The sequence below is a fragment of the Cupressus sempervirens genome, chromosome 3 (genome assembly GCF_028749045.1).
Source record: "Cupressus sempervirens isolate cs-2001-9-10 chromosome 3, ASM2874904v1, whole genome shotgun sequence".
NCBI lineage: Eukaryota > Viridiplantae > Streptophyta > Pinopsida > Cupressales > Cupressaceae > Cupressus > Cupressus sempervirens.
In genome coordinates, this window is record NC_143120.1 from 977,901,521 (window position 1) to 977,913,589 (window position 12,069).

Genomic DNA, 12,069 nt, shown 5'->3' on the forward strand with positions numbered 1-12,069 from the left:
TTCTAGATCCGAGCCAAGAAATACAAACAAAGACAGAATAGGGTGACGGTTGATTCCCACTGAAACCGCAAGAGCCAAGTAGGGAAGATCTTTCACTTTCGAAATGATGAACAATGGGGAATCCCAAGAAGAATTTGTAGTACAAAGAAATAATCCAAATTGCATACCAACTACTACCTACATGCTATGCTTAAATACCTTTCGGAGGAACTTCTCGAGGGTTTGCAAATATAGCCGACGGTCAAACCTATAGAAACAATAAAATTAAAAAGGGTCCAAGATATACTAAATCAATCGGCCATTAAAAAAGGTTTGATTAATTAATTATTTGATGACAAGAACATTACAATCCTTTCGTCTTAAAATTTTCTTGTCCTTAAGCAAATGCAATGTCGGATACTATAGAATGTGTTCACCTTTCTAAGTTGCGTCATCCAATGGCAAGTGTTTCGAGCATGCCAAGTATTCCCTCAGGGTATGGTTTCACAGAGTCTTCTCTCGTACATTGATGATCTCGACCGATTCTAATACGAGCTTCCCTTCTTCATTGAGCAGCGAGAGATCTGTAGTTATTGTGATGTTCTACCCCAAAACTTTCTTTAGGTAGGAGACATGGAAGACATTATGGATGTGGCTCCCTTTTGGAAGTTTGAGTTCGTAGGCAACTTCACCGATGCGACGAGCTACACAATAAGGACCATAAAAATGTGGCTTCAATTTTTTTTTTTCCTTTTGCCTTCAATGAGGATTGCCTGTATGACTAGAGTCTGAGATAGACCAAGTCTACCACTTCAAAAATTCTCTCGATCTGGTGTCTGTCAGTGTACATTTTTTGTTGATTCTACATCTTTTGTAAGTTCTCCTTCAAGAATCTCAGGATGTCTTGTCCTTCCTGAAGCTAGTTCCTTGCTCTTGGTCGGTGACTATCACCCAACACCATGTCGATAAATGAAAGGGGTTCATACCCTTATAGTGCTTTGAAGGGTGCCATCCTAATGGAAATGTGATAAGTGGTATTGTAATAGTATTCCCCCATATGCATCCATTTGATGCATACTCGTTGTTGTGCCGAAACATAGTTCTAGAGGTAGGCTTCTAGCCATTTGTTCACAATCTTTGCCTGTCCATCTGTCTAAGGGTAGTAGCTAGTACTTGGCGTTAAGTCTGTTCTTGCCAACTGAAACAATTCTGTCCAGAAAATACTAATAAACCGACCATCCCTGTCACTAACAATGTTTCGGGGTAACCCGTGTAGACGAAAAACTTCTTTGAAAAACAAGTATGCTACCTATGCGGCCTGAAAATTTGCCACTCCCTCCAAGTGTAGTGCTACAAATTTGATTGCTTCTTCTTATGGCATTAGATTAACTTGGAAGTAAGTATTGACCTTCATTACCCATGCTTGAGTAGATATGGATCCGGATCCGTCAAATGGTGACATATTTACCTTACTCAACTTTCTTTTGAGATCATCGTTAAAATATCCTTAGTTTCCACCTCTAGAATATCTCATTCTCAGTTTCTTGTAATCTTTGTAGGATATATCCTCCTCCAAATTTTCATTCTTCCAGTCTTTTCTCAACTATTCTTGAACTTCCTCAAAGGTTGTCTTCTTTCCTCTGTGTGGTACCTCCGTCCGTGGAGGGGAAGACGACATGGAAGATCGAGAGTGTGCTGGATGAGAGTTTTCCTTACCTGACACTGAGTCCACACTGTGACCATTTTGTTCACTGGATATTTTATTGTCTACGAATTTCTTGAGAGTTTCTTTCGTAAATCATTGAGTATCATTGATTTGCGTCTGATTCCTCGAAAGATCTCTTAGTAGCGCCATGAGTTTGGCAGCAGTGGGTTCTTGTTTTTCCATTCTATCAACCAAATGAGATCTTCTTCTCTTTCGGTTATAAACTTTCTGTCACTGTCCACAAGCTGACAGGATCATTTGCTTTGATACCATTGTGATGTTCCTTTTCCAACAATGACCAAGAGTAGTGTACATCCTGTGTGTTGAAAGACACCTTTAGAATCAACTTCTAGTACACTTAGAGGCACTTTCCAATGTCTGTATGATTCAAGGAGGGCAATGGTCATATGGTGGCAACTAGATAGGAATGCATGGTTATGAATGTAAGCTGTATGGTATCAACTAGCGTTGTATGGTGTAGCAAGGTAGGGGTTGGGTTGGAGACGGTACGGTGGTGACTGGGAGGTCGTACAGTATGTGGAGGGAGCTGCCATTTGGAATGGGGAGATGACAGGGTCGTACGATAATGCTTGGGCGACTATATAGTGGTGAAGAGGAGATGTCGTGCAGTGATGTAGATGTATGGTGAGGTGTAAGAGGCCAAAAGTGATGTAGGTCAAGGGTGGGAGTAGAAATGACACCAAAGATAGACCAAATACCCTCTTGCCAAAACATAGAACAAACTCAAATAATATTGTAGTCCAAACACACATATTCCAGAAATTATGACTTGTAAACAACAATGATGCTCTGATTTGTCAGATCAAAGCCAAGAAATACAGATAGAGATGGAATAGGGCGAGGGTTGATTCCCATCGAAACTACGAAAGCCAAGTAGGGAAGATCTTTCACTTCCAAAATAGCAAACAACAGAGAATCCCAACAAGAATTCATAGTACAAAGAAATAATCCAAACCACATACCAACTACTACCTACATGCCTTGCTTAAATACCCTTCAGAGGAACTTCTCGAGGGTTTACAAATATAACTAATGACCAAACCTACGTAAACAATAAAATAAAAATGGGTTCGAGATATATTAAATCAATCAGCCCATGAATGAAAGTTTGATTAATTAATTATTTTATGATGGGAACATTTACGTGCTTTCTATAAAATGCCAATTATACAATAGGGGAAATAATCATGGATGCCAATATTTAGAAATGAACTTGCTAATATAACTTCCACACTTTTTGAGCCCACAGGCCCTATTCTTGATGCCTAGTTTGGAATTTGAAAATTGAATTAAACTATCTTATATGCAAATATAGTACATTAATATATTTATATTTTTACAATGTTAAGAAACACCCTTGTTTAGGCTGGGTGCTGGAAGCCAACTCAAAGAGGGAGGGTTGTAATGTACACATTTTCATGCCTTCCTAAGTGTCAAATTGCTTTCAAAGGTTAGCCTATTATCATTGGTCTTCATAGACAAATGTGGTAATCAAGAGGGCCTTTGATGGACATTTGGGGCTATTAGGATGACCCTTTGGGTGTCCATTTTAGTACTCTCCATCACCTGAGTTGCAAGTTTTGGACCCTACCATTTGGATTCGAGTCCGGGTTCGAATTTGGGCTGGGTCCATGGTAGGTCCATGGCTTGGACACCCACACCATGTTGTGTAAACCTTGCGCAGATCCACCACAAACAAGGGGGATTTTGGCAGGGACCTGGGCAGACCCTTGGGAACCCATGGCCCACAGGGCCAAAAAGTAAGTTTAAAACACATTAAATAATATTTTAAAATATTTTTATCTTTTAACCCTAAAAGGAGCCTATTAACATCAAACACATTTTATTTTTCATTTGCTCTCTCATTTGGCTCTCATTTTGGTGTGTCCATTTTGCAAGCTTGAAGAGAAGGTGCTAGAGACTGATTATGCAATTGCTTATTTATTTATTTTCTTGTAGACACACACACTCACACGTGCGTGCACACGTGCACACACACACACACACACGAACCCTCTGCCCCCATTAACCTAAATGATTTTTTTTGCTCGAACCTATGAACCAGAACTGACAACTTAGTCCATCATAGTGCATCAATTTATTTGTTGTTTGCCTTCTGAAAGTCTTTTAGACTCCATTTATACAAATTATTTTTAGTAAGTCACTTGGATGCCTGAGTCGATACTATTTGTGGTATGTCATTTGGATGCTTAGAGGACACCATGATTATATTCAAAAGGTTGGTGAGATCAATTTGTTGAGAGATTGTTGGAAGCATGAATGCTGATGATATTCCTAATGAGGAGTATTGTAGATATGTTACTATGATAATATGTTACATTCATGACCGAGTTTGTCATTGATGTCAACATAATAGTTTTTTTGTGGTATCTGATAGAAGAACAGTGGAAAGATCAAATTGGTAACTATCCGAGGTTATGAGAGACACGTTTGAGTATCTGGTATATGTAGTTAACATCATAAAACAAAATGTTAAGTCTGGAAGAAGTTATGTAAGTTTTGGTGATGTCTGTTCTGAGATAGAGTTTATAGAGGCATGTTCTGGTAAACTTGTTATATCTCTTAACAGAATTGTTATAATGAGAATCGAGGTTGAGGATGTGTAGAAGACATGTTGATGATGATGTGGCTAAGGTCACTCATCATAATATTGTGTATACGGAAAGTTATTCAAGTTGCAAGGTAGAAGATTAATGTTATCGCTAAGTGTAATGTGTTCTTAATGTGGTCCTATAATGATTAATTGAGAAGGTCTAATAGCCAACTCAGGGAATTTTTTTATGGACTCGATATAAAGGAAGGACATTTTCCTTTATCATGATACAGAGGTATATGGATGAAGATGATATTTCTAAGCAACATAAGAGTAGAATGCGAAGTTGAGCAGAGTAGAGCGAAAGTGAAGGAAACTTCATTACCGAGGCTTTGCTGAGTGATCCAAAGTTTGAAATTTGGATCTAAGGTTCGTGACCTAGTTTACAAGGTCTGATAGTGTTTGGTTCGATTTGACAGAATGAAGGAAACAAGAACATAATAGTAAATTGCATGTTTGAGTAGTGAGATCTTCTTGTAGTTGAAATTGCATGTTTGGGCAGTGGGCTCTTCTTGCATACATTGTACTATAACTCCTAACAGCGTTGGCACAACTCCTAATAGGGTTGGAAACTCCTAACAGGGATTCAACGTCTCCTAACAGGGGCTCTATGTAGTAAATGTTGTAATAGACTCCTAATAGGGTCCATCCTCTAACAATGAATATTTATGTTAGTACATCATCTTGTGAGTATCATTCCCACTGAGGTTTTCCCTCTGTTGGTTGAATAGTTAAGTTTGTTTAAAGAAGATAAATGTTTTAATTGTTGGATAACTAATTCACTCCCCCCCTCCCCCTCTTGGTTATCTTGGTGGACTATTTTTTCTAACAATTGGTATCAAAGCGTTAGGTCCTTGAAGATAAAGTCTAACAACTTTGGGAGATTCATAGCAAGCATGTTCAAGAAAGATAGTCCGAAGTTTGATGGAACAAATTATGACAGCTGGAAGGAAAAGATGAAGACACATCTGTTGTGTATGGGTCCAGGATATTGGATCTTGACAAAATCAGTGAAGACAATCATTACTAAAAAGGATTTGGAAAATTGTATCGAGGATGAAAGAGATCTTTTTATGTGAGACATGAGAGCTAGAGAAGCCCTATTGACTGCACTTTCTAAAATTGAATACAATCAGGTAAAATCACTTGCTACTTCACATTTAATTTGGAAAGCTTTGGAAACTAGTTTTGAAGATAATGAACATTCTAAGAAGTTGAGATTACAAAGTTGGATTCGTGCATTTCAAGATGCTAAGATGATGGAAGATAAATCTATAAGAACATATGTAGGCAAAATATCATAAATTACTACAGGTATTAGATCTCAACGAGGAACCAAAGAAGAGGACGAGGTTATATGGAAGATATTGAAGATTTTAACACCACCATTTAAGTCAGCAGTTCAAATGATATAGTTATTGATATCTTGTACCAAAGATTTTACAAAGGAGACATTTCTTGGAAGACTTGAAGTAGTTGAGAATGAACTTAGATAGTCCATAGAATTGACCATAATAGAGAGAACTTTTAGTGCCTTGAATATTTGACCTAGTTTATCAAGGAGCACAAGTGCTAGAGGAGATTTTGCTAGCAACACTAGATCTGAGGAGGACAGGAAAATTGAAGGAGTAGCCCTTCTAGTATGAAGAGAAAAAATGGTAAGAAAATTGTTAAATGTTGGACTTGTGATGAATATGGTCATTATGCATCTAAATGTCCTAAAATAGAGAAAAAGTATAAAGGAAATTACAAGCCTAGAAATAGAGAGTGTTTGTATGCAATTGAAGAAAATGATTTTGATGAACAAGCGGTAAGTGTTAGTGATGATGAAATTGGATTTGTGGCAATTAAAGAAGAAAGTCCACAGAAAGTAGCTTTGGTGTCACAAGTTGAAAATAAATCTAATTGGATAATTGACAATGGTTGTTCACTGACTGGTGATATGAACAATTTTGCAAACTTTAAATGTCAGGATGGAGGCATTTTCAGAGTTGGAAACAACAACATGCCAAGTTAAAGGTATTTGATCTATAGCTTTTGATGGTAAAATCAACACTGAGGATGTATATTTTTTTGATGGTTTGAAGCACAATCTTTTGAGTGTAGGATGATTAGTAGAAAAAGGTTATTAGTTGCAATTCACAGAAAATACATGCATGATCAAAGACAAAGATGGAAAGATAATTGGAATAAGAACTAGATCTAGAGGTAATGTATTTCAGTTGAATCCCACTGAAATGACATGTTTGGTTGCAATGGTAGATGACAATTGGTTATGGCATAAGAGATTTTTTCATATAAACTTTGACAATAATGTGAAGACTAATAGTATGTTTGCCATTAGAGATTTGCCTAAGATTGTAAAGCCTACTAACACAATTTGCAAGGAGTGTGTTTTGGCAAAGCATAATAAAACTTCTTTTTCCTGTAAAAAGTTTACTAGTACAACAAAGTTGGAGATTGTACACACAAATCTCAACGGTCCTACAAAGACTAAAAGATTCTATGGCGAAAGGTATTTTATGATTCTAGTTAATGACTTTTCTAGAATGATGTTAGTTGCATTTCTTAAAGAGAAATTTGAGGCATTTGATAAATTTAAGATATTCAAGAATAGACTTGAGAATGAATCTGGTATGAAGATTAAATGTTTAAGATTAGATAGAGGAGGAGAATTTACTTCAAATGAGTTTAACATATTTTGTGAAGGAAATGGAATCAAAAGACAATTATGAGCTTCAAGAACCTTTGAACAGAATGGCATTGCAGAGAGAAGAAACAAGTGAGTTACAGAAGTAGCAAGAGCTATGTTAGCTGAGAATGATGTATCCAAAATTTTTTGGAGAGAAGATGTGAATGCAACAGTCTACACTATGAACATAGTACAAGTTAGAAAAGACACAAACAAGACCTCTTATGAACTGTGGTTTGGTCACTCACGTACAGTTAAGTATTTCAAAATTTTTGGGAGTAAGTGCTATATCAAAAGTGATGATGATTTGGTAAGTTTGATGCTAGAAGTGATGAAGGTATGTTTCTTGGTTATTCATTAAAAAAAAAGGGCTTATAGATGTTATAATCTAAGAACTAAGACTATTATGGAAAGTGCAAATATGAGAATTGATGAGAAATTTAGGATACAAGAGAGAATAGTTGATTACAATTCAGATGATGATGTTCTTACTAAGCCAAGAAATAATGAAGTATTTCTTAACACTAGCAATGATTTGCAGAATGGAGAGTGAAGGAAGGAACAAGGCTTGGAACCTTCAGTAGAGCCAAGAGTTGAGATAGCAACTCCTACTTTGGGAAAGAATATGATAAAGAATCACCCATCTAAGAAGATCATTAGAAGAAAAGATAAAGGCATGATGACAAGAAGTAGAGTCAATGAAGAACTATGTTTGATATCTCAAGTTGAACCTAAGAATGTAGATGAATTATGTACAGATGATCATTGGAAATAAGCTATGAAAGAGGAATTGAATCAGATAGTAAAGAATGAGACATGGGAATTGGTCCCCAGACCCGCAGACAAGAATGTGATGGGAACTAAATGGATATTTAGGAACAAGATGAATGAACAAGGTGAAGTTGTAAGGAACAAGGCAAGGTTGGTATGTAAAGGTTACTCACATCAAGAAGGAATAGACTATGATGAGACCTATGCTCAAATGGCTTGAATCGAAGCAGTAAGATTATTGTTAGCCTATGCACCAAAAAAGAAATTCAAAGTATATCAAATGGATTTCAAGTAGGCATTTCTGAGTAGAGAACTTGAAGAAGACGTATACATTGAATAGCTTGAAGGATGTCCCTTGAAAAATGACATGGACATAGTATGCAGATTGAAGACAACATTGTATGGCTTGAAGCAAGCAACACAAACCTAGTATGCGAGGTTGGACAAGCATTTGACAAAGCTTGGATATAACAAAGGTATGACAGACAATAATCTATACTAGAAAGAAATTGATGATGATTTGATGATTTTGGTAATATTTGTTGATGATGTCATATTTGGAGGAAATGATGAGGAAAGTGAGAAGTTTGCATAAGAGATGAAGAAAGAATTTGAGATGAGTATGATAGGAGAAATGAAATATTTTTGAGGATTGCAAATTGTACAAAACAAAGAAGGAATCTTTATTTCTCAGACTAAGTACTTGAAGGATTTACTAAAAAGGTTTGGTTTGGAAACATGTAAACCTGTTGGAACACCTGTGGTAACTGGACATAAGCTATCTACAAAGGATGAGACACCTACTATTGAGCAGAAGAAGTACAGATCTATGAGTGGAGGTTTGCAATATTTGACTCACACAAGGCCGAATATAGAAAATGCAGTTGGAATTGTTGCAAGATTCCAAGCTGATTCCATAGAAGCACATTATGCAGCAATCAAAAGGATATTTAGATATCTAAAGGAACATCTGAGTTCAGATTGTGGTATGATAGATCTAATGATTTTACTCTAAGTGCTTATACTAATGCTGATTGGGCAAACAATATGGATGATAGAAAGAGCACCAGTGGTGGAGCCTTTTTTCTTGGAGGAAGATTGGTTTCTTGGCTAAGCAAATAGTAGGATTGTACATCACAAAATAAAATGGAAGAAGGATATGTTGCAACAAAAAAAAATTGAAATCAAGTTGTTTGGATGAAGTATATAAGGATAGAAATCAGTGAACCTATTGCCATACATTGTGACAAAACAAGCATAGTAAATGTGTCTAAGATTCCAATATTGCATTAAGAGATTAAGCACATTTCTATTAAGAATCACATGTTGAGAGAGAAAGTTGCAGATAAAAAAATTAGATTGGAGTATGTGAGCACTAAAGAACATATTGCAAATATATTCACTAAGCCTCTTCCCAAAGAGACTTTTGAGTACTTCTGAGGTATGCTAGGGGTTATGCCCCTTCGTACATCAGAGTAGAAGATGCAAGAGTGCATCAGTCTAGTGTAACAAAGCACCATTATTGTCTAGATTGAATGCTGATGCTTCCTATATGGGGGAGTATCTATGATGTACAAAGTCATCTAGGACTCTTATTGAATGTTTTCTTGAACAATGTCCTTTCACACTTGAGCTAGTAAGAATCAGTTGTTGTAGAGTTTAATGTAGTGAAGTTGGTTGTTGAAACCTTTGACATTGATGTCAATGGGGGAGAAGTTTGGCATGAAAAACATCATGAGGAAGAACATGATATTTGGAAGATGTACATCATGGAATGATAGTTTGACAAAAAGCGCATTGAGGTATATCAATGGGGAGAATGATTGATGAAGAGGATTTGAAAAGAAAGATGAATAGTATTTTGTTGGTATTCTTGGAACTAGATGTTTTTCATCTATGTTGTCATCAATGCTAAAGGGGGAGATTGTTGAGAGATTGTTGGAAGCATGAATGTTGATGATATTCCTATGTGGGAATATTGTAGTTATGTTACTATGATGATATGTTACATTCATGACTAAGTTTGTCATTGATGTCAACATAACAGTTTTCTATGGTATCTAATAGAAGAATAGGGGAAAGATCAAATTAGTACAAATGACTAGTTGAGTATTCGAACTATTCAAGGTTATGAGAGATACGTCCGAGTATCTGGTATATGCAGTTAATGTTGAAAGAATAAATGTTAAGTCTACAAGAAGTTATGTAAGTTTTTGTGATGTCTATTCTAATATAGAGTTTACAGAGGCATGTTTTGGTAAACTTGTTATATCTCTTAGCATAATTGTTATTTTGAGAATCGAGGTTGAGGATGTGTAGAAAACATGTTGGTGATGATGTGGCTAAGGTCACTCGTTATAATATTGCATGTACAAAAAGTTATTCAAGTTGCAAGATAGAAGATTAATGTTATCGCTAAGTGTAACATGTTCTTAATGTGGTTTTTGTTGGTAAACAGATTTGTTCTTTCAAATTCAAACTCTTAAATGCCCAACTCGAAACAATATCTGGTCACAAACAGTTGGAAAGCCTCTTGTGGATGAATTGGCTTCCCTCTAAATTGGTAGGTACAACTCCCTAAATGGATTTGCAATAAATTATGTTTTCTTCCTAAATTACTTTGGGGGTATGTTCTTAACCTTAGAATAGAAGAGGTATAACCAAGCTAGACCTAAATAAAATCTAACTCAGGCAGATAGAAGTTTCTCAATACCAAATGGTTTTATGCGCTCACACATCTTATGAATTCATAAAACTTATCTAAACAATAGCTAATATTGAACTAAGCGAATTCAAATATGAACTATGATTAATAAATTGAAAACACTGAAGGGATTTCTCTTGGAATGAACAATAACAATACCTATTATATTCATTGCCTCAAAATAGGGGAGCTAAAACTCTATTTTCCCTTGTCTCGATTCAAACAAAAGATAAAATGTAAACAAAATGTAACAACAACTGGAATAGAAAATGATTGACATAAAATATCATTTAATTATCCCTACAACAAAAAGTACTTCACACCAAAATTTTTTCGACCTTTCATTAATCTTTCAATTTCATACATATAGAGTTTTGAGATGATTGTTACAATAGAAGTTTAATTGGTTCATCTTCTGAAAATGACAAATGGCAAGATGCTTGTTTGTCATATTACAAAATTACAAAAGAAAACGAAAAGAGGGCATAATATGAATCATTTAGACTTCTTCCCCTTTTCTATTTTTGCTCTATATGCCTTAGCAACAACTATTACTGGAATTAGCTCCTTGTGGTTGGGAACATGTATATTAGTCAATCTCAAGTGCCATTTTGAATTTTCCCTTGCCAGCTCCTTTACAAAACTCAACCGATTTTGCAACTCCTCCGTGACCACATGTATACAACCATTGAGCGTTTGGAGTTCTGCAATTCTTTTTTGACTACTGGAAGTCACTCTGGACAGATTATCCAAAAATGTAGAAAAGTTACTTTTCATTACATCTACTCCAGTGAGAGCATTTCCTTGACCACTGGTTTGTGAATCACTGTGTAGCCCTCTCATAAGTTTGAATCCTCTATCTTGAGTCTTCTTTGCTTTATCCTCCATTTCCCTGAGTCCCTTCTTAGCTACTTGGATCATTTCTAGCTTGAACTGTATACTTTGGAGCCATTAGAACAAAGGTTCATTTCCTTTCTTCAGAATCTTTTCTTCAACTACTTCTCTCGCTTTCATCTGGATGATCATCTTTAAAAGAGAGATGCAGTCATCACATTTAACCCTTTCTCTGGCCAAAGTATTACTATTAGACAAGATGTTGTCCTTTTTTGTCTCTAGTTTGAGGATAACATTTCCAACTTGATCTATGAGAGAAACTCCTGATTTGAGTTTCTCAATCCATTCTTTGCCAATCTGGCCATAATGCCTATCTTCTTGGAGCTAGGAAATGAGGGCTTGCACTTTAGTTGCAGTAGGAGTCTGGGTCACAGACATACTAGAGATAGTTGCTTGTGGAGTGACAAGTTGCTTGATAAATTTGTTCAATTCTTCTATCTCGGCTTTCATCTTGATCTTTGAAAACTTAAGACTTTCTAATTGTCCTTCTATTACTTCATTACTTGATCTCCACAAGCTGACTTTTGTATCATGTCTGGCCTCTCCAAGATTGATTGAATGTAGAGTAAAATCATCATGTGTCATATCCTCGATTCGCCCTCCTTTGTTTGGCTTGGCTATTTCCATTGTTAAGTGCCTTGTTTCTAGATCTTGCCCAAGTATTGACAAAGTCTTTTGCTTCTTAACCT